Source organism: Carcharhinus amblyrhynchos, chromosome 30 (genome assembly GCF_965287045.1).
Source record: "Carcharhinus amblyrhynchos chromosome 30, sCarAmb.v2.hapA, whole genome shotgun sequence".
Classification (NCBI taxonomy): Eukaryota; Metazoa; Chordata; class Chondrichthyes; order Carcharhiniformes; family Carcharhinidae; genus Carcharhinus; species Carcharhinus amblyrhynchos.
This window is the reverse complement of record NC_137353.1, coordinates 2972196-2994945: the sequence shown is the minus strand read 5'-3', so window position 1 is coordinate 2994945 and position 22750 is coordinate 2972196. Positions and strand designations below refer to the sequence as shown.

The 22750-nt window shown below is 40.0% G+C and overlaps 1 protein-coding gene across 2 annotated transcripts in view; it reads right to left on the bottom strand.

Moving 5' to 3' along the window:
* Positions 1-22750, bottom strand: part of LOC145360050 (guanine nucleotide-binding protein G(I)/G(S)/G(T) subunit beta-1) — an 82782-nt gene that overhangs the window by 46634 nt on the left and 13398 nt on the right. Inside the window, exon 1 of one of the 2 annotated variants that reach the window (XM_080214959.1) lies at positions 15238-15342. The exons of the other annotated variant lie outside the window; for it this stretch is intronic. The gene's annotated coding sequence lies outside the window, so the exon portion shown is untranslated. Of the gene's footprint in view, positions 1-15237; positions 15343-22750 lie in introns of those variants that run through there. 2 annotated transcript variants of the gene reach the window in all.

Sequence of the window (22750 nt, the reverse complement as noted above, 5' to 3'; positions counted from 1 at the left end):
GACAGAAGAAATCTGTAGACAAGAGACCTATACAATAGGTACCTTCTGAGACGGTTATAGAAATTGGGAAGAGGGGTAAGTACGAAGTTGGAGAAATGTTTTTTTCACATATCCATCAGTTGTCCAATGTGATATGCTTCAGGAAGGTCTAGTTACAAACAGGAGAAGCCAATGCACAAATGTTTTGCGCTAGAAGGAAATGCTTGGTGTCTTGCATTATCTGAAATTATATCCATGTTCACTTTTGTTGTGACAATGATATGGTGAAACTAATGGTGTGCATGGAATGAGAAAAAAAACAAGCTAGCCCATCAAACAGGTTCTCTGCATAGAATGTCAATACCGTAGGTGTGACGCAAATTCTTTTAGTTACATATATTCTAGCAAAGCCTACATCTGCTACATTCTGGAGATAATTGAGTACATCTAGATGATGCTCAATCACCAAAAGCTAAGAAAAATACATGTAGCACAACTACAATCTTTATATTTCATATTTGTGCAACTTACATTCATTTTGATTCAAAGTCTCATTTACATAGCTGAACAATTTCTCCAGATTGATTCTCAACTGCCTTACCCCTCCCAATGCACAAGTTAGTGTCATACAATGGTTACTAGAAAAAAAACCTGATCTTCCACAGTAATTTTGCTTCTCTGAATAAAATGCATGCTCTTCAGCAAATGTCATTCTACAGGAATGTAGATGAACTGCAACTCAAACTCCCAAAGTGCTAGTTGCAAGGCACAGAAGAATTTCCACCTTGAGCTTTTATGATTTTTCATCTACCAGTTTAATTCTGGCATATTCAAATGATATTGCACAAGGATCTTAAAACTAAGCACAACTGAGCTACTCCAATGCCCACTTTACACTGGAACATCTGATCTATTATGTTGGTTTGGAAGTCTATTTGACTGAAACAGTCTTTGTCCAGTCTTGAATTTCCACTGATCACAGCCATTCTGGAGCCAGTGTCCAGGTTCTCAGACACATGCAGCAACCAAGGTAACTTGAATTTAACATTATTCACCTGATCTACACTCAACTGAAACCTGACCCAGGTCTGTTCCTCCAGCTGTTGCTGCAGTAGTTACTTTTAACTATTCCACCTATTACACCAGAGACATGACCAGTCAGTTGAAGCCATATACGTTCCTGCTTTGTTGTAGCAATGTACAAATATTTAATCAATAAAAATCCAAGTTTTACCTAAAAATGCAACAGGAGGGTTGGTGAAAGCTTTGGAAACTTAGTCACCTTCAGTAGGAAGTAAGAGTGAAGAAAAAGAAACTGCTCATACAGTAAGCTTCTACGCTGATCATAGTGTGCTTCTATGTGCTATCATGGAAAGACGTGCATATTTACCCTGGCTATACAAGTTGTTGCAAAATAATGAATTAAAACATTGAGATTTAGGTTTGTGTAAAATAAAGTATTTTACTCATTCTTGATCTTTGTTATTTAATCTTAAGCAATAAATGTTTTGCTGCAAAGTATTAAAAATGCAGATACATTTCTGCAGCAAAAGTTGGAAAATCTTAGCACGTCTGGAGGAGTAGTAGAGCCAACGCTTCAGGTTTGGATGTGCCTTCGTCAGGTCAGCTGAGATTTTCCAGCATTTTTTGTTTTTATTTGAGATTCCAGCGTCCAAATTATTTTGCTTTTAACAGATTTCTGCAGCTTGGAAAGGTGATGGCTAAATGTGAAAAATACAATAAGTCCAAGGTACAAGAGTTCTCACTTCTAGATTCTTGTAGTGATATCCACACAATATAATACTAACCATGAGCTGGCAATCTTCTATGTGAAACTATCAGGGGAGGCAGGCAGGCTCTGGTGAATCTTACCCAGATCATTTTCTCTGACAGGACAACCAATAAATGAATGTCCACTGCAAATTTAGAAGCAGATGTCAATTAATGACTCTCCAAAATCTATTCTAAAATTTTACGATCCATAGAAAGGCAACAGTCACCTGAATCTGATGTAGTTCCACTTTACACTTTTTTGCCTCCAGGATAAATGGTAAATTAGAGCTTGAGGTGAGAGCACAAAGTAACCAATTTTGAACGGACGTTTTTGCCCAAAAGCTAACAGCTGATTTACACATCAGACCTATCAGTAGCTTTCAACCCAACAGGCAGTTAAGTATTCCAGCTAGTTACATCACATAGCTGATTCACAGCTCTCATTAAAAATAAACTTCATGGGGCCAGGGGTCATTGTGTGATGCAAGCATGGCAACAGCTTCATTTTTGAAACCTGTGGCACTTCTTTTAATCCTGGTGCACAACCCACGAATTTTTTGATGCTGAATCTGTGCTATGTTACTGGATGATCCTCACTAAATTTTGGTAATGAGGAGCCAAGTGAAATCAAGAAAGTCCTTTTGATTGAGGCAGTCAGGGTGGGACCCAGTTTGCAGTGGCCATTTCGCTGGTGAGCAGACCTACACTTTGGCAATAGTGATAATGGCTGCCATTGTGAGTGAAGTTGCGGACAGGGGTCTCACTGCTCACACTGATGAACTGCGAGATATCATGAAGAGGATGAAGAAGTGGAGGAAAGAAATGTTTGTCAATCAAGACAGAAGTTTCCTTGCTGGGACCTCACCTTAATCTTTGGAAATCCTACAACATGGTATGTTGAATATCCTGACTGATGTAGGGTGCTTTAAGTATTCATACACTTGGTCTCCTGAGGGGAATCTGGGACAAATTCCCAGCCAAATCTGAGAACTGACTTTCACAATCTTGATTTGAAGGTTAGGTGTTAAGTTTGATGGCGCACACAGTATTCGGTCTTCAGGGTTGGGTCAATCGAACACTCCGACAACAGATTTTAAATTGTTTTGTCCTGTTTGTAGAGATGGGCTGGAGACAGCCAACGTATTGGCTTGTCACCTGCTGGCACCTAGGTTTCTTTTTACCAGGGCTTCAGAATGATGACATGATAGAAGTACAAAGGCTTTGGTGAAACTCTGATGGATCCCAAGTTTTGTCCAATGGTCCCATCATGGTCTTTACAAGCTCAGTATATGATTACATTATCCTACAGTTCATCATTAATCCTGAACTTTGTTCCCTTGTGATTAATTATACTCTTGATTTTGTGCTACCATCTGTTATTCTGACAGGATTGTTCATTTTTCCCCCTTGATGGCATTCCATCACCAGTTTGCTTTGACAATGGAACGAGGGAGGCCTTAAATGTGCATGACTGTTTGCATTCACCTTCAATTTTGATGCAAGATACCGCAGGAGCAGGATGGGTAAAGGAGTCTGCCTACCCTGCTTCAGGCCATGTCAAATTCTAATCCTTGGTTTTCAGTGTTTCTAATATGGAGGTTTGGTGACTAGTGGGGTGCCCCAGGGGTCAGTGCTGGGGCCTCAGCTATTTACCATTTATATAGATGATCTGGAGGAGGGAACCGAGTGCAGGGTGTCGAAATTTGCTGATGACACCAAGATTGGGGGAAAGGCAAATTGTGCGGAGGGTGTGGAGAGTCTGCAGAAGGATCTAGATAGGCTGGGCGAATGGGCCAGGAAATGGCAAATGGAATTTAATGTTGGCAAGTGTGAGGTGGTCCACTTTGGTAGGAAGAATGGTAGGAAGGACTATTACTTACGTGGCGAAAAACTGCAGCAGGCGACGGTGCAGAGGGACCTCGGGGTCCTTGTGCATGAGTCGCAAAAACCCAGCTTGCAGGTGCAGCAGGTGGTCAGGAAGGCGAATGGGATGCTGGCCTTCATAGCGAGGGGGATTGAATATAAAAGTAGGGAGGTCTTGCTGCAGCTGTATAGGGCATTGGTGAGGCCGCAGCTGGAGTACTGTGTGCAGTTTATGAATGGGATGGATAGGATAGAGGTGGAGAGACTCTTCCCGCTCAAAAAAGACAGTAGGACTAGGGGGCACAGCCTCAAGATAAAGGGGAGGCGGTTTAGAACGGAGTTGAGGAGGAACTTCTTCACTCAAAGGGTGGTGAATCTCTGGAATTCTCTGCCCGTTGAAGTGGTGGAGGCTGCCTCGCTAAATATTTTTAAGAAGCGGGTTGATGGGTTCTTGATAAGAGAGGGGATTAAGGGTTATGGGGAGAGGGCGGGAAAGTGGAACTGAGCCACAACAGATCAGCCATGATCTTATTGAATGGCGGGGCAGGCTCGAAGGGCTAGATGGCCTACTCCTGCTCCTATTTCTTATGTTCTTATATTTCCTTGTAGGTCTCTTTTCTTCTACTGGGAACATGCAGTGTTGGTTGTATGCCATGAAGGTTGTGGGGCATTTATCTGTTTTTTTTTAAAAATGTGCTGTAATCCTTGCATTTATACTGAGGAGTACATTTTTTGAAATCCTTCACTTTATTGAGTAGTGCCACTGCAGGACTGTAGGTAGCTGGTTTGGTACAAGTGTGGTAAACATAGCTTTAATAAGCCCTCATTGTGGGTGAGAATAACCCTTACTAGAACTAGAGGTCTCGCATTTTTGTTGTTACTTTGGAATTAAGGAATCCTTGCTCATCTCCTATGAAGGGATGGAGAGATCATGCATCTTGGAAAAGACCAGGTTCTTTTTTTTTCCTGTCGTTGACATCTCTGGTGTTGTTGGAATAGAGGAAAAAAATATATACAGGTGCACATCCAAGCATGGCTGACTAATCCTCGGATATCCAGCCTTTCTCGGATTGGTCTTCTATATTTGCTTGGCTGCACGGATAGTGACAGTGGTTACTTGATCGCTTGGCTCTTAGAACGTACGCAAGGGAAACATCCTGTTGTTAGGGGTTTGATTGATATGGGGAAATAGGTAAAATTTTTTGATGGTGGGGCCTAAGTGGCATCTCTGGGATGCCTAGAGATGGGGTCGTTTGCTTTGTTCAATGCATAAGAGTGATGTGAGTACACTTGGCCCATCAGCTCTTATTCTAGCATCACTGTTCCTAGTTTAGCTCAACTGAGTACATTAGGGCAGTAGTAACTGTTTAACAGGGGGATGGTAAATTGGCAGGCGAATATGTCACCCTCTCGATATGTCCCCTTTAGGGGGCTTCTGTACTACTTTCTTTCTTGAGACTTGATTCCATTGGGCACACAGTATCCTTTCGGCTACAGGGCCCAAGTGAGAGTTTTTAAGTGCTCCAACTCAGTGTTGTTGAGACAAATCTTTAGTTGGAGATTAGGCTTGATGGAGGAGTAGGTCGTCCTATGTAGGGACTTCCAGACTATCTTGAGCTCTCCTGGGGAGGGCAGCAGTATCCTGCTAATGAGGTTATGTTGTCCCTACTAACTCTCCTGGCTTGAGACAATTCACACTGTAACCTGCAATTATCCCTTTCTCCACAAACTGTTTGTACCTGTGAAAACTTGCTTTCCTATAGAGACTCACATTCCAACCATTTTTTGCATTCCAATCTGCAACTATCTTGCAATTATGTCTTTTGATAAATGCCATTTTTATGAACCTACCTCCATTCATCTGATGAAGGAGCAGCGCTCCGCAGGCTCACGAATCCATATAAACCTGTTGGGTTTTAACCTGGTGTTGACAGACTCCTTACTGCTCTGTTTCTGGTATCTTGTTTTGCAAGTGTACACTGTTAGGCCACATCTATTGTCTATTCCTGGTGTTCCTCTCTCTGGGGTTCTCTTTATCTGGACAGGCGAGGTGCTGATACAGGCTCTGATGTGCAATAGTTAATTCTAGAAGGTTTCCCTTATCTTGCCGGCAGAATTGTATTGCACCCCAAGACACCCCATTGATGGTTGTCTTGAGAATAGTCTGATGAATATTTGCTGGGTCTTTTCTGTACATCTGGAATATTGATCACTCTGTATTGTGCAAGATTTTGGGGATTTGTTGTGTCTTATGGTAAACTATAAAATGGAAAACCGTCAATGAAAATTTTTTTTAAAGCTTCACTATACTACAGTGATTAAAAAGGAAATAGAACAAATCCACCTTATATTGTGGTAATTTTGGCAAGTGCATTAGACTTATATTCTAGACACTATCTTTAATGCATAAAACAATTTGACTGTTATACAATATCAGGAGCACAAGCACAAACTGCAATTTTAGATACAAAGGTGGTTAGTCTATCCAACTGCAGAAGTTCAATGATCCACCACAATTGCAGGACCCCCATAGCTAATTGGCAAATAATGAGCAGCATGCTGCTGATTGCCTCTCTGTGCGCACACTCCTTTCCAGCAACATTCAATTACTTCTGTCAGCAAGTATCAGCTGGTACTGCAGTGCTGATTAATCCCACTCCCAGACATGAAGCCAGGCTTTGTAATTATTCCAATTTGTCACCACTACCCGAGGCTGCTCTTGGTGGGTTCACTGACGATCAAGGACATAGTCTACAGTGCCAGCTGGTTGGTTGTGATGGTGAAAGCACTTCTGTTGAGCTCAGATAAGTGGCAGATCCAGCAGTTAAAGCTGCATTCAGCTCCTTGGAAAAGCTGTAATGCAGCAAAGCAGCAAATAAATCACCAGAAGCAGCACCACCCAAAACAAAAAATGGCAGCTCAAATGGGGAAAAATTGCTGGAAGTGCAACACCCACTAATCTCCAATCATTAGCTAATGGTTTTTAATGAATATGTGAAAAGGCAAACAATCCGCACATTGATAATTGATGTTCCACTAAGTAAAACATGACACGCTTCTCATTAGGGTCAAGGCAATAAAGTTTTCTTTCCTATACACTAGTTAATCTGATGCATTTCGTTTCTTAATTTAAATGTGCATTATAGCACAAGTTTCATATCCATTTGGTACATAGCAAGGTCCCACAAAAATAAATAAATTATATTATCTAATGCTGGTTGAACAATGTTGATCAGGGCACCAGAAAAACTATTCTCTTCTTTAAACAGTGCTTTAAAATCTTAAAATTCCACTTGAACTGACAGTTGAAGGCTTGGCTTAATATCTTAACCGAAGGTCTGTGCTTCCCCCTAAGAGGCACATGCTCAGCACTGCACTGGATTGTCAGCCTAGAATTATGAAATCTCAACTTCGAATTCAAAGTCAAATAGTACCAACTAAGCCAAGCTGACAGTAACACCATAATTCCCTACAGATACTCCGAAGGGAAGGTTAAGAGGAGATTTGATGTACTAAAAATTGTGGAGGGTTTTAAGAGTGAAAAAGAAATTGTTTCCTTTAGCAGGACTGGTAACCAGAAAATAGACTGAAGATGATTTACAAAAGAACCATGAAGGATGAGTGTTTTTCTCAAAAGAAGCAAAGGCGAACTGTGATCGGGAATGTGCTGCCCTAAAGGGTGAAGGAAGCAGATTCAATGGTATAGGGATGAATGGGTGAAGACAAAAAAAGGGTCTGAAATTATGTGACAAGGAATCACATACATATCATAATGCAAAGTGACTGCAGGGCAAGGGGCCAGAAAATTTACGGTCTTCAGTAGTAAATTGTAAATAATACTTGGCCAGTTCAAGTGGGTAGGACAGTAGGCTTCCTTTTAGTTTCTTTTACAGTTAGACCATGGGCCAATGTATTTGTATGAAATCAAAGTGACCTCAGCGTTTCAACATTTGTCTTTAATGCAGTTAATACAGGTAATACAGGATGAAGTAAATACTAACACCAGAACATGACCTTGCTGGATTATGCTCATGCAAAGCCAAGCAAAGGACTATAGGGAGGTAGAGGCAGAGGTCAGAAAAAACATTTCAAAAGGGTAGAGCTCTATAATCAAAAAGTCAGAATTTCATCCCTTTCAATCTTCAAAATGGAATTGATAAATATTTGGAGAAAAATTTACAGGGTTGTGTGAGAAGAGTGAACAAACTGATCAGGTATCTCTACCACAGAGCTGTCACAGGCACAACAAGCCAAACACTGCACCCAACAGAAGAGAAACTCATTTTGTGGAACGTGCCATATTTCTGGAAGAAATATTTTTGATTTGAAATTCAAATTTTTTCTCCAATCCACTCTTAACAGTCAGTACACATGATGTCATAAGATCAGTCAGTTGTGAGTTCAAGTCCCACCTCAAACTCAGGGGAGGGGAGAAGCTAGGCTGATACTTGTGACATCAGACATGCTAAGTTCACATCCTACTCCAGGACTTGACCACGGAAGGTGTATTCACAAGATGGCTAAACAGGTTGATCAGCCTGTGTATCCTTCCAATACACCTGATGGCAGAGAGGACTGTTTACTGGTCAGCCGTACTGCAGACAGCAATGCCAAACCACTGCAGTATTGTATAATCATGGACCAATTCAATGGAAGTCTGTGGTTGCCAAGGCTCTTTTAAGAGCATGATACCAGAAAGAGATGAAGTGCTTGTGAATACAATATGCACAAGTCCGATTATATTTAGATTACGTTTGTCACTAATCGGATATTGTGCACTCGAGCCAAAATCTATTCCTTTGAAGGAAAGCACAGATAGGCATCATTAAACAGTCACACCATACCCCAGCACTGTAGCTAAAATCCACAAATTTTTAAATAGCCCTATTACAGGGCAGAATGATGATTTGGGACAGGCAACAAGGCTTGCCAGTATTACCCACATCCCAAGACCAAATTAAGAGACACTAAACAAGTTCAAAAAGAATTTGTAAATAATTAAATGAAACAATTTCATTTGAATACAAGAACACTCCTAAGAACAGGACTGTGAACAAGAGACTGAAGTCTGATAGACAGCAATGAGATAAAATACAGGATCTAAGAAATGCCACGTCAAGGGTTAGAAAACTGACCTAAATATTCTAATTTTTCCTTCTCCACAGGGACAAATCTACCTGCTGTTCAGCTAAAATTTGCGTTCCTTTTAATATTCTAACGTGATTCTCTGGAGCCTTCATGATTTTATAGAAAGAACTTTCTGGAGAAATTGGCCAGGTACAATTGCAAGGACCAACTCTGTAAATCATACATTAAGCGGAAACCTTAGATGAGCAAAATAATTAGGGGAAAACGTTTACCCATTTAACATGATTTTTGATCTTATTTTGAATTTTAAGCTGCCCTCAGTCTAAGAAGAGATGAGATGACATTTAGACTTCCTTTCTACAAAAGGGCTCCAATGTCAATTTCAAAACAGATTCAGGCCTGTATGAAACACAATACACAGTGAATTTAAGAGCATTGTTGGCATTTTGGCGAGGCTATTAAGAAAGTGATCACTTATTACTAAATCTGAATTTGGCAAACAGCAAAAATACATTAAAATGTGAGGTTGTCATAAAATAAGATCAAGAGTCAATGAATCAAAAGGATCACAAAACATCTCCATTAATATTAATTTCACTTAGTAAATATGAAACACCATACAACACATTTAACAAGAAAATGTGGAATACCAATTCATTTGAACAAAGCAGTCCCAATGAGCGCAGGTGGCACTTAAAATCATTTTTTTCCCCCACACGTAAAGTTAAGTTATATGGATTACGATGAATGGTGAGTGCACTGCAGAACTTCAGACAAAACGAAAAGCTTTAACCATACTTCAAAAGCTATCCCTCTGTTCCATTATAATCTGAAGAACACTTTCTTATATATTGCCTAAAGATTTCAAGGTGGCTTAAATAACTTCCTGACCTATGAATTACTTCTGAAATAAGCTAAGGTGGCTGAAGTCACAGCTCCAATGGTGGGATGGAGTGGAGGATGAAAAAGACAAAGTAGATGGGGCAGGATGTTTTATTATGGGAAGGTTGCAAAGGTAAGAGAGAATGGACAGAAGATGCTAACTTTAAAGTTGAGATACATAGTATCAAGATCAATGCAGTAGTTTATTTGTCACAAGGCTTACATTAACATTTCAATGAAGTTCATGTGAAATTGCCATAGTCGCCACACTCCGGCACCTGTTCAGGTCAATGCACGTAACCAGCACATCTTTCAGACTATGGGAGGAAACCCACGCAGACACAGGGAGAACGTGCAAACCCTACACAGACAGTGAGCCAAGCTAGGAATTGAACCTGGAATGCTGGTGCTTTGAGGCAGTACAGCAAGTAGAGGTGCGACAGATGAGTGAAAGTTGGCAGCAGAATTTTTAAGGATGAAAGACGAGAGGCTAGGCAGCAGACCACGGAGGTGAAAAGTCTGCAAGTGTCAAATGGGCTGAGGTAGCAAACATGAGAGTTGAAAACAAGATCAAAAAGAACGCTGGTGTTGAAAACATCCTGGCTCAATCCAAGTCACTGGCATGGAAGAGACTGAACTAGTTCCAAGGGTATGGCATTTATTGGGGTCAAGATTTCTAGGGCAAGGATAAAGTGAGAAACCTCATTGAAGATTTTTGAGCATTCAATTCAGTTCAGTTACACATTCAATTCAGTTACATGTTGATCCAATCAAAATATTAACTCCAAGAAGCAGGACTGAAGCATACAATCAAAAGCACCTCTTTCTTTCATAATCTTGAAACCCAACATTTGTTTGGAACAAAGGTTCATGAAGCAAAGTCTTAATTCATCAAGTTTCCTGTTAGCTTGAAGTCCAGACTTCAAGAAGTATTGGGTACCTATACCTTGTCAAAGACAAGAGAATTAGTAACCAGAACTGCCACAATACACCTGAGGAATCTGACCACATTCGCAGCAGTCCATCCCTGTTATTTGACTATTTACTATAGTGAAGCAGTAACGGTTTAATACATTTATTTGCTGCAACACTAAATAATGCTCTTTTGGGACTTGTGACTTGCTGTTCCCATTTTATAATTAAACAGTGATCTAATGGAAGTTCCACCTTATAGACAAAACAATCAAAAACAGAATTTACTGAAAGTTTATGAAACTTAGGAATTCATTGCATCAAACTGACCATTAAATTTTCAGAGTCAAATTGAATGGGTATCTGATGCAGAGCATGAGACACCTTAATGAAATAGATACTCCTTGTGCTTTAAAATTTGCATAGGGCCATGGGTTTCCTTTCTTCAATGAAGTCTTTAACCCACCAGGTCACTGACTAATGATTTTCCTGAAATAATGCTAGAATTCAAAGAACATACTAAACTCTTTTTGAACAGATATAATAATGACAATTACTCTTATTGCCTGGGCATATAGAGATGATTTAGGAATATATGTAGTGTCTTAAATCCAGCTATCCCCAACAAAGATTTTTTGAAAGCTGCCATCACCTGACTTTCCCTCCACGCTGACATCTTTGGACCATGCTTGCTTTAATCAGCCAGAACGATGGCATAGTTGGACTGAGGGCTTCTCTACTATTTTGTGATGTAAAATTTTTTACTTCTGTGGTAACCATAACAAAACTGTTACCAACTCAAGGAGGATAAATTTGAATAACAATGGAAGTTATGATTCAGCTGCCTTTGTAGCCCTTTTTCCCCCATCCACAGGCTGTTCTGTATCTTTTATTTCTAAACTTGGCAAATTACCTTCCAAACTAAGAAAATTATTGTAATTTTTGTGTCAAAGATCCCTGAGTTTCAGTAAGAGCATACAATGTCCATGTAATTGTAATTCCTTTTGTTGCTGGAACAGGCTTTTCAGTGTTCAAGAATTCATGGTGTCATCCTGTAAAAACAAAGGGCCTTTTTAAGGCAACACACTGTGAATGTTGCTGTTCGCTCAACATCTGCACAGAGTTGCCATCTGCAAAAATGCATCACTGGTTAAAATTTTAACCCTGAGCTTTCCAAATCTAGCCAAATTCTACATTTATCAGCTGTAAAAGGGCTTCTTACATGAGACCTGGAATCACATTGCAATTCAAATAAGACTGATATTACTCTATATGACCAAAGAATGAATGAACCTGGTGCCAAAGCACAGCAAGAATGTTAACAGCCAAACTAAATATGACTTTCATCAATAGCATTGGCAAACACAACATAGACTTAGATTCCATCTATTACACCATGCTGAGATATGAAATGTCAACACACATTGGTATGGCAATGGCCACGTGACCCAGTAGATCAGTGAGGTATGGTGAACGTTCCAGTAACAGAACGCAATGACAGTGTAATTACTGGAATGCAATGACACCATAATTATTTTCTGGGGAGTTTGCAGCGCAAGGTGGAGTCCCAAACACAACCTTTCCAACTTTGAATCGATGCAGAAAAGTGGCTCAGCAACAGTTTCTGTCCATTTTGGTCATTTTAATATATTTTCTGACATGGGCTACTTGGTGAAACAGTTCACTGGGTTGTTCAGATTGCTTCCATGGGTTCACAGAATTGTCAAGTAGCCGAGAGTATTGTTGAAGCCAGAGATTTACAAGTATTTGAATTAAAGCGACGAATCAGGAAGGTTTGACTCAACCGAGTCAGATAGGCATTCAGAGACATGATAAGTGTAGGTTTCGCAGGGCTTTGCAGAAAAGGGAATGTGACTAACTAAAAGCTTTTTCAAGTGTTTTCACAGACACAGTAGCAAAAAGCGTCTTTCTGCTTTAACATGAGTAGGCGGCAAATCAGTGCCTCAAGCCTGCTCTGTCATTCAATGCCACCATGGCTGATCTCAGCCTCGATGCCACTTTCCTGCCCGTTTTCTATAACCCTTCAACCCAGTACTAATTAAAAATCTGTCTATCTTCTCAAATTTACTCAATGTCCTAGGGTCCACCATACACTGGAATAGTGAATTCCCACAGATTCACCACCCTTTGAGAGAAATCGTTTCGCCTCATTTCAAACCTGCTACTCATCCTAAAACTAGGGCCTCTCGTTCTAGGTTGCCCCACAAGAGGAAACATCCTCTCTACATCTATCCTCTTTAGCCTCTTACAATACCTCAATTAGATCTCCCCCATTCTTCTAAATCCTAGATACAAAGATAAACTTGTGGTCAAAGGAAACTCTAAATTGCTCAATCTCTCTTAAGATAAACTTCATTTCTGGAATCAATCTAGTGAACTCTTCTGAATTCCCTTCTTCAAGTAGGGGAACCAAAACTATGCACAAAATGCCAATGCAAACTCACTAATGTTTCGTACAGTTGAAGCAACATTTCCCTACTTTTATACTCAATTGCTTTAGTAATAAATACCTAAATTCCATTTGCCTTCATTACCTGCTGTACCTGGATAGTTTTCTGCGATTCATGCATGAGGTACCCAAATCCCTTTGCACCAAAGCATTCTGAAGTTTCTTTCCACTTAGATAGTAAGTTGCCTTTTTACTTTTCTGACCAATGAGTCAATGAAGAGGTAGGGTTGGATGCCATCATGCATGTGAAAACTAAATCCTTGCTTATGGGTAAGGTGACAATGTAAGATTTTATGTAAATGATAGAAGAGGACCAAGAATGGAAACACTGGATACAAAGATAACCTTGTGGACAATAGATTTTTTTTAATACAATGTAATGTCTCCGTGTGAAAGGTAGAAGTGGGACCAAGAGACAGATCTATATGTGCATTATGGAGGAGAAATGTTAGAGGGAAAAGGTGCACTCGACTTGTGGAAAAATCACGTCTTCATTCAAATTTCTAACAGACCAATGCAGTTTCAGCATTTTTGCTCAAGGTCAGGATATCTTGAACATGCCTTTACTTATTGAATTTTGCTTGAACATGCTGCAAAATTTACATTTTCATGCCATACAATTCAGCTGGATATGCCATAGAATTGTAGAGGCTGGGTTATTTGAATATGCAAACACAGTAGCCCACCAATAATTATACAACAAAACATTTTCAAAGCACTGATGCCATGACCAACGTAAGTTATCCGAGAAGCTGGTTGGTAACTTTCCTGCACCTTTTTATAAAAGATTACTCAATAAGATGCTCATTCACAATACCACTGATCTGTTGTATTACTGACAAACCACTAAAGCACTGAATAGCTGGGTTAAAAATCCACCCCCTCCCCCCAAACTTTGTCATTTCTTCCTCACAACAGCTACTTTCTAGCAGTATTGACACTGACAGGTTCAATTCTGGAGATACCAGCATATCTTGAAGTCAAAAGTGCAAAGCAAGTAAATAAAGCCTCAATTGTCTCCAAAAACACTAAATCATAGGTGGAAAAAGTTCACGTGTGACTTAGGCATAGGTTAACTGCGGCCACTATTCTGGAAAATGTTTTTGTACCATTTTTAAAACCAGTAAAACGCAAGACTTTGAACCATGGTCAAATAGTCTAACATTTTTATTAGTGACCACTTCAGCAAAGACTCTTGAGAACTCTGGGTCCTGTTGGAATGCACTCAACATTTGGGGCTTTCAAGAAAACTGACCTGATAGGACTACTTTTAGCCAAAGTTACAATCATCAAGAAATCGATATGAAGCAAAGCTGAAATGTTCAAAATTACTACGTTTTCGCTTCAATTACAATATATTTAATATGTAATGAAACCAAAGCAAACTACAAGGTTTGATTTTTTGTACTTAAAAGGTAAAAAGCTTCAGTAGTAATAAAAACTTTCTACTTTTGGAATGTAGCTCCTCATTCATTTCACTTAAGAGATTTGATGAGCTTTGTAGTTAAAGTAAACCTGTCACTTTTGGAGAACGGAAAACAGCAAAGTCACAAGTTATCACGCGGAGTACATTCTTTTGCTGTTTCCCCACTCCACTGAACAATAATCCAAAAGTTTCCACCCTGGATTAAATCATCAATTTAGTTGTAAACTGTTCTCAGGGTTGCCTCATACATACTCTAAATTCAGATTATCCAAGTTTACTTCATTTCAGTCTCCTCACAGGGAAAAAAGTCTACACCAAAATTGCAAAAGCCTGGAATACACATTTTGTTTAATGCACAGTCACATATAAAAAAGCTTTCACTTAAACTGGGCATTTTGAGTGAACAGAACTAGATCAAGATAGAAAAGTCATAAAATGGATTGCCTTTAATGAGTTAATTTGTGCAAAACGCTGACTACATTTTGACGAATAAGTTATCCATTTATACAATGCTTGCCTTCATTAATTTGATAAGAAAGGGAATCGGAAGAATTATAGCTGAGCACAGTGTACTTCACCTTGAGGAATACAACACTCAAGGAATAGGCTGCTGCAAATAAACTCTTAGCAAATAGTGTATATGAGATTATGTTCCGTTAGAGAACCCCAATTATTCAATTTTCTTCACTGGAAGAACCTCTAGGCTAAACAACCATGCATGAACTTCATCAGAATCCACATTAAAATAATAACTAGCACATTTTAAAATCAGGAGATTGGGATGGAAGGGTTGAAGAACTTCATAACTCAACTAATTAAGTAATATAAGAATACCCAGGCTTACTTTATGTTGATTCATACATACAAAACGTTCTCAAAGTCCAGTTTACTCCACCATCAGGATTATTCCTAGTCAGGCACAATCCTCAAATACCTTGATCGTGTTAATACTCCAATCCCTTTATTCCACATTGGCCTCCTCACAATGATTAGCTTATGCTTGGCCTGTTCATTATAGTATTGCAAGGGGGGTGGGGTTTGGCCAAACCACTTCATAACAAGATGTTCCTCGCACTATTTTCCGATCCTGTCTTCAGTGAGAAATCAAGCGTCTTTATTACAGAGTTTACCAACCAGCCTAGATGAAAATAATGTTTAAAAATAAATGCAGATTCCTCTGAAGTGGGGCAACTTGTGGAGTTCCTCGTTTTCCCCTCATCCTTTAAATTTCGTCATTATTTGAGCTGCAAACTGTTGGAAGCATAAACTGATAACAGCACATCAAGAACACCACAGCATCTGGGACTTGAGCTTTAAGGATTGAAAAACAGAGAAATAACAAAGTGAAAATGGCTGAATTAAAGTCAGAAAGAGAAAGCCCAGATCAAGAGGAATGAATTAATGGAAAAAGAGAAAAAGAACTTTTAATCTAACAGATCTGTAGAAATGAGACTCTGCAGTCTGAACTGTTCCCTTTCTGGGCTGGAGTGGTTGAGTCACATTGGATGAACACAGATCTCTATAATTTAAGTAGCAACCAGTGTGTTCTGGTGAGTTTTATTAGCAACTAATGCTCAAATGCTGCAGCTTTGCAAAACTCATGGATGATTGAGGATGAGGTGCCACAAAATGAAACAAATTGCTCAACAAATTCATTTTACTGATCCTCACTACAAGGTGATGGGACAATTTGCACATTGAACAGAGTGCCAAACATGCGTTATTCTGGGCATTAGTTTAAAGTTACTTCACCTCAAATGAGTGGTCTGGTTAAGTCATGACAGAAACTTCAATGTTCATATGTAACAACATTGGGAAATCCAACTTAGTTCCCATGCAGAGCTTTCACTTAAAATTTTGGTACAAATTTGAATACAACTAGCATACATCTGGATGAATTTGAAACCACATTTAGTGTACTATACTGTGCTCACTCATCATTATGAATTGATTAAAAAAGATTCATATCTTTAAGAACTTTTACAATGTTCAATAAAATGAATGGCTGAGGGTGACAATTTAAATTTTCTGCATCAGGGTTTGGCTGTAAGGTAAAGCTATTATTTCCAACTGATTAGCTGTATTGATCGGGTACTGGTACATTCAAGTATTTGTGTAGCTACAAGTTCATTATCTGGACCCATGCCAAATTAATTTAATCATCTGGAAAGTTATGCAAGTAGACAGAAGACTTAATTATTTGTACACTATCATGCAACATGTTACCTGAGTTAATATTCATTCAATTTAAAAGGAACAGGATGTGAATATGTCTATCATGATCTAGAGATGAGTTTTAAACCTACATAAAGTGCACTTAGAAAAAACCAAGTCCTCGGATACTAACACATTCTGAACTAGTTTAGCAGTTTCCACCATTTTCAATGTAAAATTTATATAATAACTCAAGAGCTACATGAATATTTTTCCAAAGATGAGATTTGATCAGACATCATATGCAGTGGGATCTAAATGCACTTCTGTTCCAGTAAACACATTTTAAAAAGCAGAGCGCTGTTTTTCTTCTGTAGTTGAGGAAGCCACACCCATCACATCTACTCAGATGCAAGACATGAATTCACACTAAATAACTTCAAAACAGCTTAGCACAAAAATGCTTCCTTAAAAGCTATGTATAACCCATACATCAGCAGTGTTTATAATTGAAAAACAAAAATCTTTCATCTATATTTTCTGCATGAACTTGAATGCTAATGCAGTAATGATAACACTGCAGGATGCTTCTGAAGTCCTCAGAGGGTTATAACATTGGTTCCTCAAGTTATAACTCTTACACGAATTAAACCGAGAATACCAACTGCATTTTCAACAAACAAGTACACAATCTCAAAACTAAATACAAACATCCTTCTGCACCAAGGTAAATTTATGGTTCTAAAATACAGTTGAAGAACAGTTTTGTAAATTTACTGAACTACAATTAGGAATTTGGTTCAAACCTCAAGTTGCAAATTGCCTGAGACGCAGCACAGACAACTGAAATCATCTTCAGGGTTTTCGGCCTTAAAAGACCACACCTTACCTTCTCAACCAGTGTGCACTGCAGCTAAGATCGGTTCATTTTCACTCAAGACAGATCAAGTAAGAACAAGTGGATATTTTAACATGTTAAATTGCAGACTTTTTAAAATACAATTGTTGATTCATAATGCTGAGTTTTCCACATCCTTTTAAAAACACAAAATGGCTGCTCTGCAGAATGCTAAGAGAAAAATATAGTCTGTTAAAATGATGCACATTCCTGCCCCTGTATTCCAAACACTTCATTTAAAAATGATCAGACTGCATTATCTATCCTGCAATCCCCCTTGCCACTTGTTCAAGATGTGCTTAAAAATAAAATTTACATACATTGCATATCTAGGTTTAAGCGTTGTGAAAACAGTTAGCTTAGCGATGTATCGGGGGGGGGGGGGGGGGTGTGTGTGTGTGTGTGTGTGTGTGTGTGTGTGTGTGGGTGTGTGGTTGGTGGGGCAGTGCAACCAGTGGAATCTCCCAGGAATTGGGGGCAAGTGGAAATAATAAATACCAAATACAACATTTCCCTATCTTTCAGGAAACTAGAATGCAAGCCAAAAATCAGTTTTACTACAGTCTCAGAATTCCATTAATACTGGGGACGTTAATTTAAATTCAAGTTAGCTAAATGACTATTGCTTGGTTTGCAATGCCAATGCATCTAATTGGAAATCTGGGTCTAAACATCTGCTACAAGGATAGGAATTTAGCACAGTAAATACTGGCAGTTAAGTGGTGCCAGTCTTCAGCAATCAGAACTGAATGCTGTCGTTAACAATTCCCAATAAAAAAAAAGCATCCTGCATGGAATCCCTACAGTGAAGGCCCATTTCTTCAACTCTCCAATACAGCAATCCTTCCAGCCTTTTCCCCCACCCCATAACCCCACACAGGGACACAAAGGGGCAAATTTCGTATGACCAATCCATCTAACCTGCACATCTTTGGATTGTGGAAGGAAACCGGAACACCCGGAGGAAACCCACATAGCCAGGATGAGAATGGACAGTCACCTGAGATGGGAATTGAATCCAGGTCCCTGCTGCTATGAGGCAGCAATGCTAACCAACGTGCCACTATATGTTTTATAAATCGCAGGTGGCCTTGTACACTATAAAACAAAACACTGTATTCAAATCAAGCAAAGTTAGAAGATGGATCAAGGTGGAAGCAAGGAAGTTGGCACTTGTCAGGAGTTTTTTTTTAAAAAGAGTTTGAAGAAATCTGAATTTGGAGAATGCAATTAGTGTCAACAGCTCCTATTTTAGATTTAAAGGGGATTTTTCCAACTGAAGAGTCCATTTTGTTTGTTTTTAAAATCAGAGATATACCCATATGTAGAGTTATGGTTTCTTCACATCTAAATAAATATTAACACTTCAGGATAAGATAAGGCAAGACATTACTGTGTTAGAAAGAACAGGAGACCTTTATATGGCCCCTCATGCTTACTCCGCCCCTCAATATGATCACAGCTGATCTTGGTCTTCAACACCACCTCCCTGCTTATTCCAAGACACCAAAAATCTACGTCAGTCAAATATGTTCAACGGAGCATCCACAACACTCTAGGGCCGAAAATTCCAATGATTCACAACACTAAGTGAAGTAATTTCCCCTCATCTCAATCGTCAATGATTGGCCCCTTATTCTGAGTCTGCGTCCTGTTTTAGATTCCCTTACAAGATTCTGAAGGGGATTTCTGCTGGTAAGTTTCAATGAGATTGTTTAATTTTCCTAAACTGCAAAAATAAGCTGAGCAAATTGGAGCTATCATAGGACAAATCTCTTCACCCCAGGGACCAATTTAGTGAATCTTCACAGTATGACTTCAATACCAGTAAACTTTTTCTTACAAATGTGGAGACCAAAACTGTACACAGTACTCCAGATGTAGTCTCACCAAACCCTGGCCAGCCTTATTTATTCCTGCAATCAATCCCCTTGCAATAATGGTCAAAATTCCATTTGTCTTGTTCATTGCTTGTTGCACCTGTGTGTTAACTTTTTGAATTCCTTGTATGAGCACACCCGAGCTTCCTTAAACATTAACACTTACAGGTTTCTCACCTTTTCTAAAAAAAATCAAATCTTCTATTCTTTCAACCAAAGAGCCTATCATTCATATTATAATCCAGCTACCATTTTGTTTCCTGCTCACTTAACCTATCTATATCTCTTTGCAGCCTACATCTCCCACACCCTATCTTTCCATCTCGTTTTGTTTCGTCAGCGAACTTATATACATTACAATTAATGATCTAGATGAAGAGGCAGAGAGTAAATAACTGAGACACTGGCACTGATCCTTGCGATGCATAAGAACATAAGAAATAGGAGCAGGAGTAGGCCATCTAGCCCTTCGAGCCTGCCCCGCCATTCAATAAGATCATGGCTGATCTGTCGTGGCTCAGTTCCACATTCCTGCCCTCTCCCCATAACCCTTAATCCCCTCTCTTATCAAAAACCCATCAACCCGCGTCTTAAAAATATTTAGCGAGGCAGCCTCCACCACTTCAACGGGCAGAGAATTCCAGAGATTCACCACCCTTTAAGTGAAGAAGTTCCTCCTCAACTCCGTTCTAAACCACCCCCCCTTTATCTTGAGGCTGTGCCCTCTAGTCCTACTATCCTTTCTGAGCTGGAAGAGTCTCTCCACCTCTATCCTATCCATCCCATTCATCATCTTATACGTCTCAATGAGATCTCCCCTCATTCTTCTAAACTCTAACGAGTACAAGCCTAATTTATTCAGCCTCTCCTCATAGCTCAACCCCCTCAACTCTGGCATCAGCCTAGTAAACCTCCTCTGCACTCCCTCCAAGGCCAAAATATCCTTGCGTAGGTACGGCGCCCAAAACTGCACACAGTACTCCAGCTGCGGCCTCACCAATGTCCTATACAGCCGCAGCAAGACCTCCCTACTTTTATATTCAATCCCCCTCGCTATGAAGGCCAGCATCCCATTCGCCTTCCTGACCACCTGCTACACGTGCAAGCTGGGTTTTTGCGACTCATGCACAAGGACCCCGAGGTCCCTCCGCACCGCCGCCTGCTGCAGTTTTTCTCCACGTAAGTAATAATCCTTCCTACCATTATTCCTACCAAAGTGGACCACCTCGCACTTGCCAACGTTAAATTCCATTTGCCATTTCCTGGCCCATTCGCCCAGCCTATCTAGATCCTTCTGTAGACTCTCCACACCCTCCGCACAATTTGCCGTTCCACCAATCTTGGTGTCATCAGCAAATTTCGACACCCTACACTCGGTTCCCTCTTCCAGATCATCTATATAAATGGTAAATAGCTGAGGCCCCAGCACCGACCCCTGGGGCACTCCACTAGTCACCATCCGCCAATCCGAATAGCACCCATTGACCCAACTATTCACTACCTGCCAACTTGGAAAGTCCCATTTACTGCCACTCTTGGCTTCCTATCTGTTAGCCAATTTTCTATACGTTAATATCTTACCTCCAACTTCATGTGCATTTCTCTTGCCATTGGCACCCTATGCGCAAGCCTTTTGGAAATCCAGGTATACTACATCTACTGGGTCCCCTTTATCTAGCTTATGAGTTACATTCTCAATTACACTGAAAAGCTACAAACTCAACAGGTATTGCAAGTAAACGTACAGGACAAACATCCTGATCAACTGATTTGGATGTTTTCATGTGGCCTGCCAATTACTTAAAATGAAATAAATTACCTACACACACTTAAAAACGTATAACCTGATTTTTAATCAAGATACAAACTACTAATTTAATTCACAAACATTCGACCCTCAGTTTGCGCTACTTTAGCTTTCAGGATTCGTTACATTGCCACTCAAGGTCATCTGGAAAAATAGCTAGGATGCATATTGCTATCTGAGGATTCCTACTGGAAAGTGCATATAAGTATTGGATCAGGTGGAAATCAGCTTTTGATGCGATGTAACAATGGAAAAATAGCTCAGCAATATCCACTGGTTAGGTCCACATGCAAAAACTGGTTCCAGCCACTTGAAGCTAAACTTAGGAAAGTCCAACCTTCAGCAGAAAAAAGGAGAAACAAGATATCTCGTAACTGCTTTCAAATACGTTTTTAGTTGTTTATGCTAGCATGAGTTACCACTGAAGAACAGAATACTTTCTGCAATAGTTCTGCATCTTGGGAATCTGAGACAAATTAAACGACCCAGTTAGATGACAGTACCTTCAGGAAAGTGATTTCTGAAAAAAAACCAACATATCCATTTGGCAAGTTATAAGACCACCCGCAAGGGACGATACTACATCACCACTACCGAATGGCACCTTCAACATAACGACAGTTGACTTTTTGGATCAAAACTTATCATAGAAACTCTACACTGCAGGAGGCGGTAATTCGACCCATTGAGTTTCCACCAACACAATCCCACCCAGACCGCATCCCCGTGACCCAACTTATTTATCTGCTAATCCTTCTAACCTATGCATCCCGGGACGCTAAGGGGCAATTTAGTATGGCCAATGCACCTAACCTGCACATCTTTGGAATGTGGAGGAAACCAATGCAGATATGGGGAGAATGTGCCAACTCCAGAGAGTGACCCCATCCAGGAACTGGGCCCAGACCCCTGGAGTTGAGGCGCAGCAGTGCTAACCACAGTGCCATCCCAAAAATTGAGAAAAAATTGATGGTGGCATGCAGAGTTTTTTGAACACGTTCGAGGGTCTCAAAACGGACCCCAAGTAAAGTGAGGTTGATATCAATTGGTCAAATTTGCCACAACACCGTTTTGTATTTTTACGGAGCAGTAAAACATCTTGGGCATTCCAGAAGAGCATTTAAAATCAAAATCAAGATACTAAATCACATCAGAGATGACCAAAAGCTTAATCGAGGTCAATTTAAATGATTGTCTGAAAGGAAGTGAGATGGAGATGCTTGGGAAGAGAATACTCCCTAGGCTGCTTAGGGAGGCGAGAGATGAAATTGCTGGGCCACTTCTTTGGACACAGGTGAGGTCCCAGAGGACTGGAGGATAGCGAACATGGTACCGTTGTTTAAAAAAGGGTAGGAGGGATAACCCAGGTAACTATAGGCCGGTGAGTTTGACTTCAGTGATAGGCAAGTTGATGGAGAGGATTCTTAGGGATAGGATGTATGAGCACTTAGAGCGTTGCAATCTGATTAAGGATACACAGCATGGCTTTGTAGAGGGGAAGTCTTGCTTTACGAATCTGGTAGAATTTTTTGAGGAGGTGACAAAAACGGTCGACGAAGGACGAGCCGTTGATGTCGTCTATATGGATTTTAGTAAGGCGTTTGACAAAGTCCCTCAT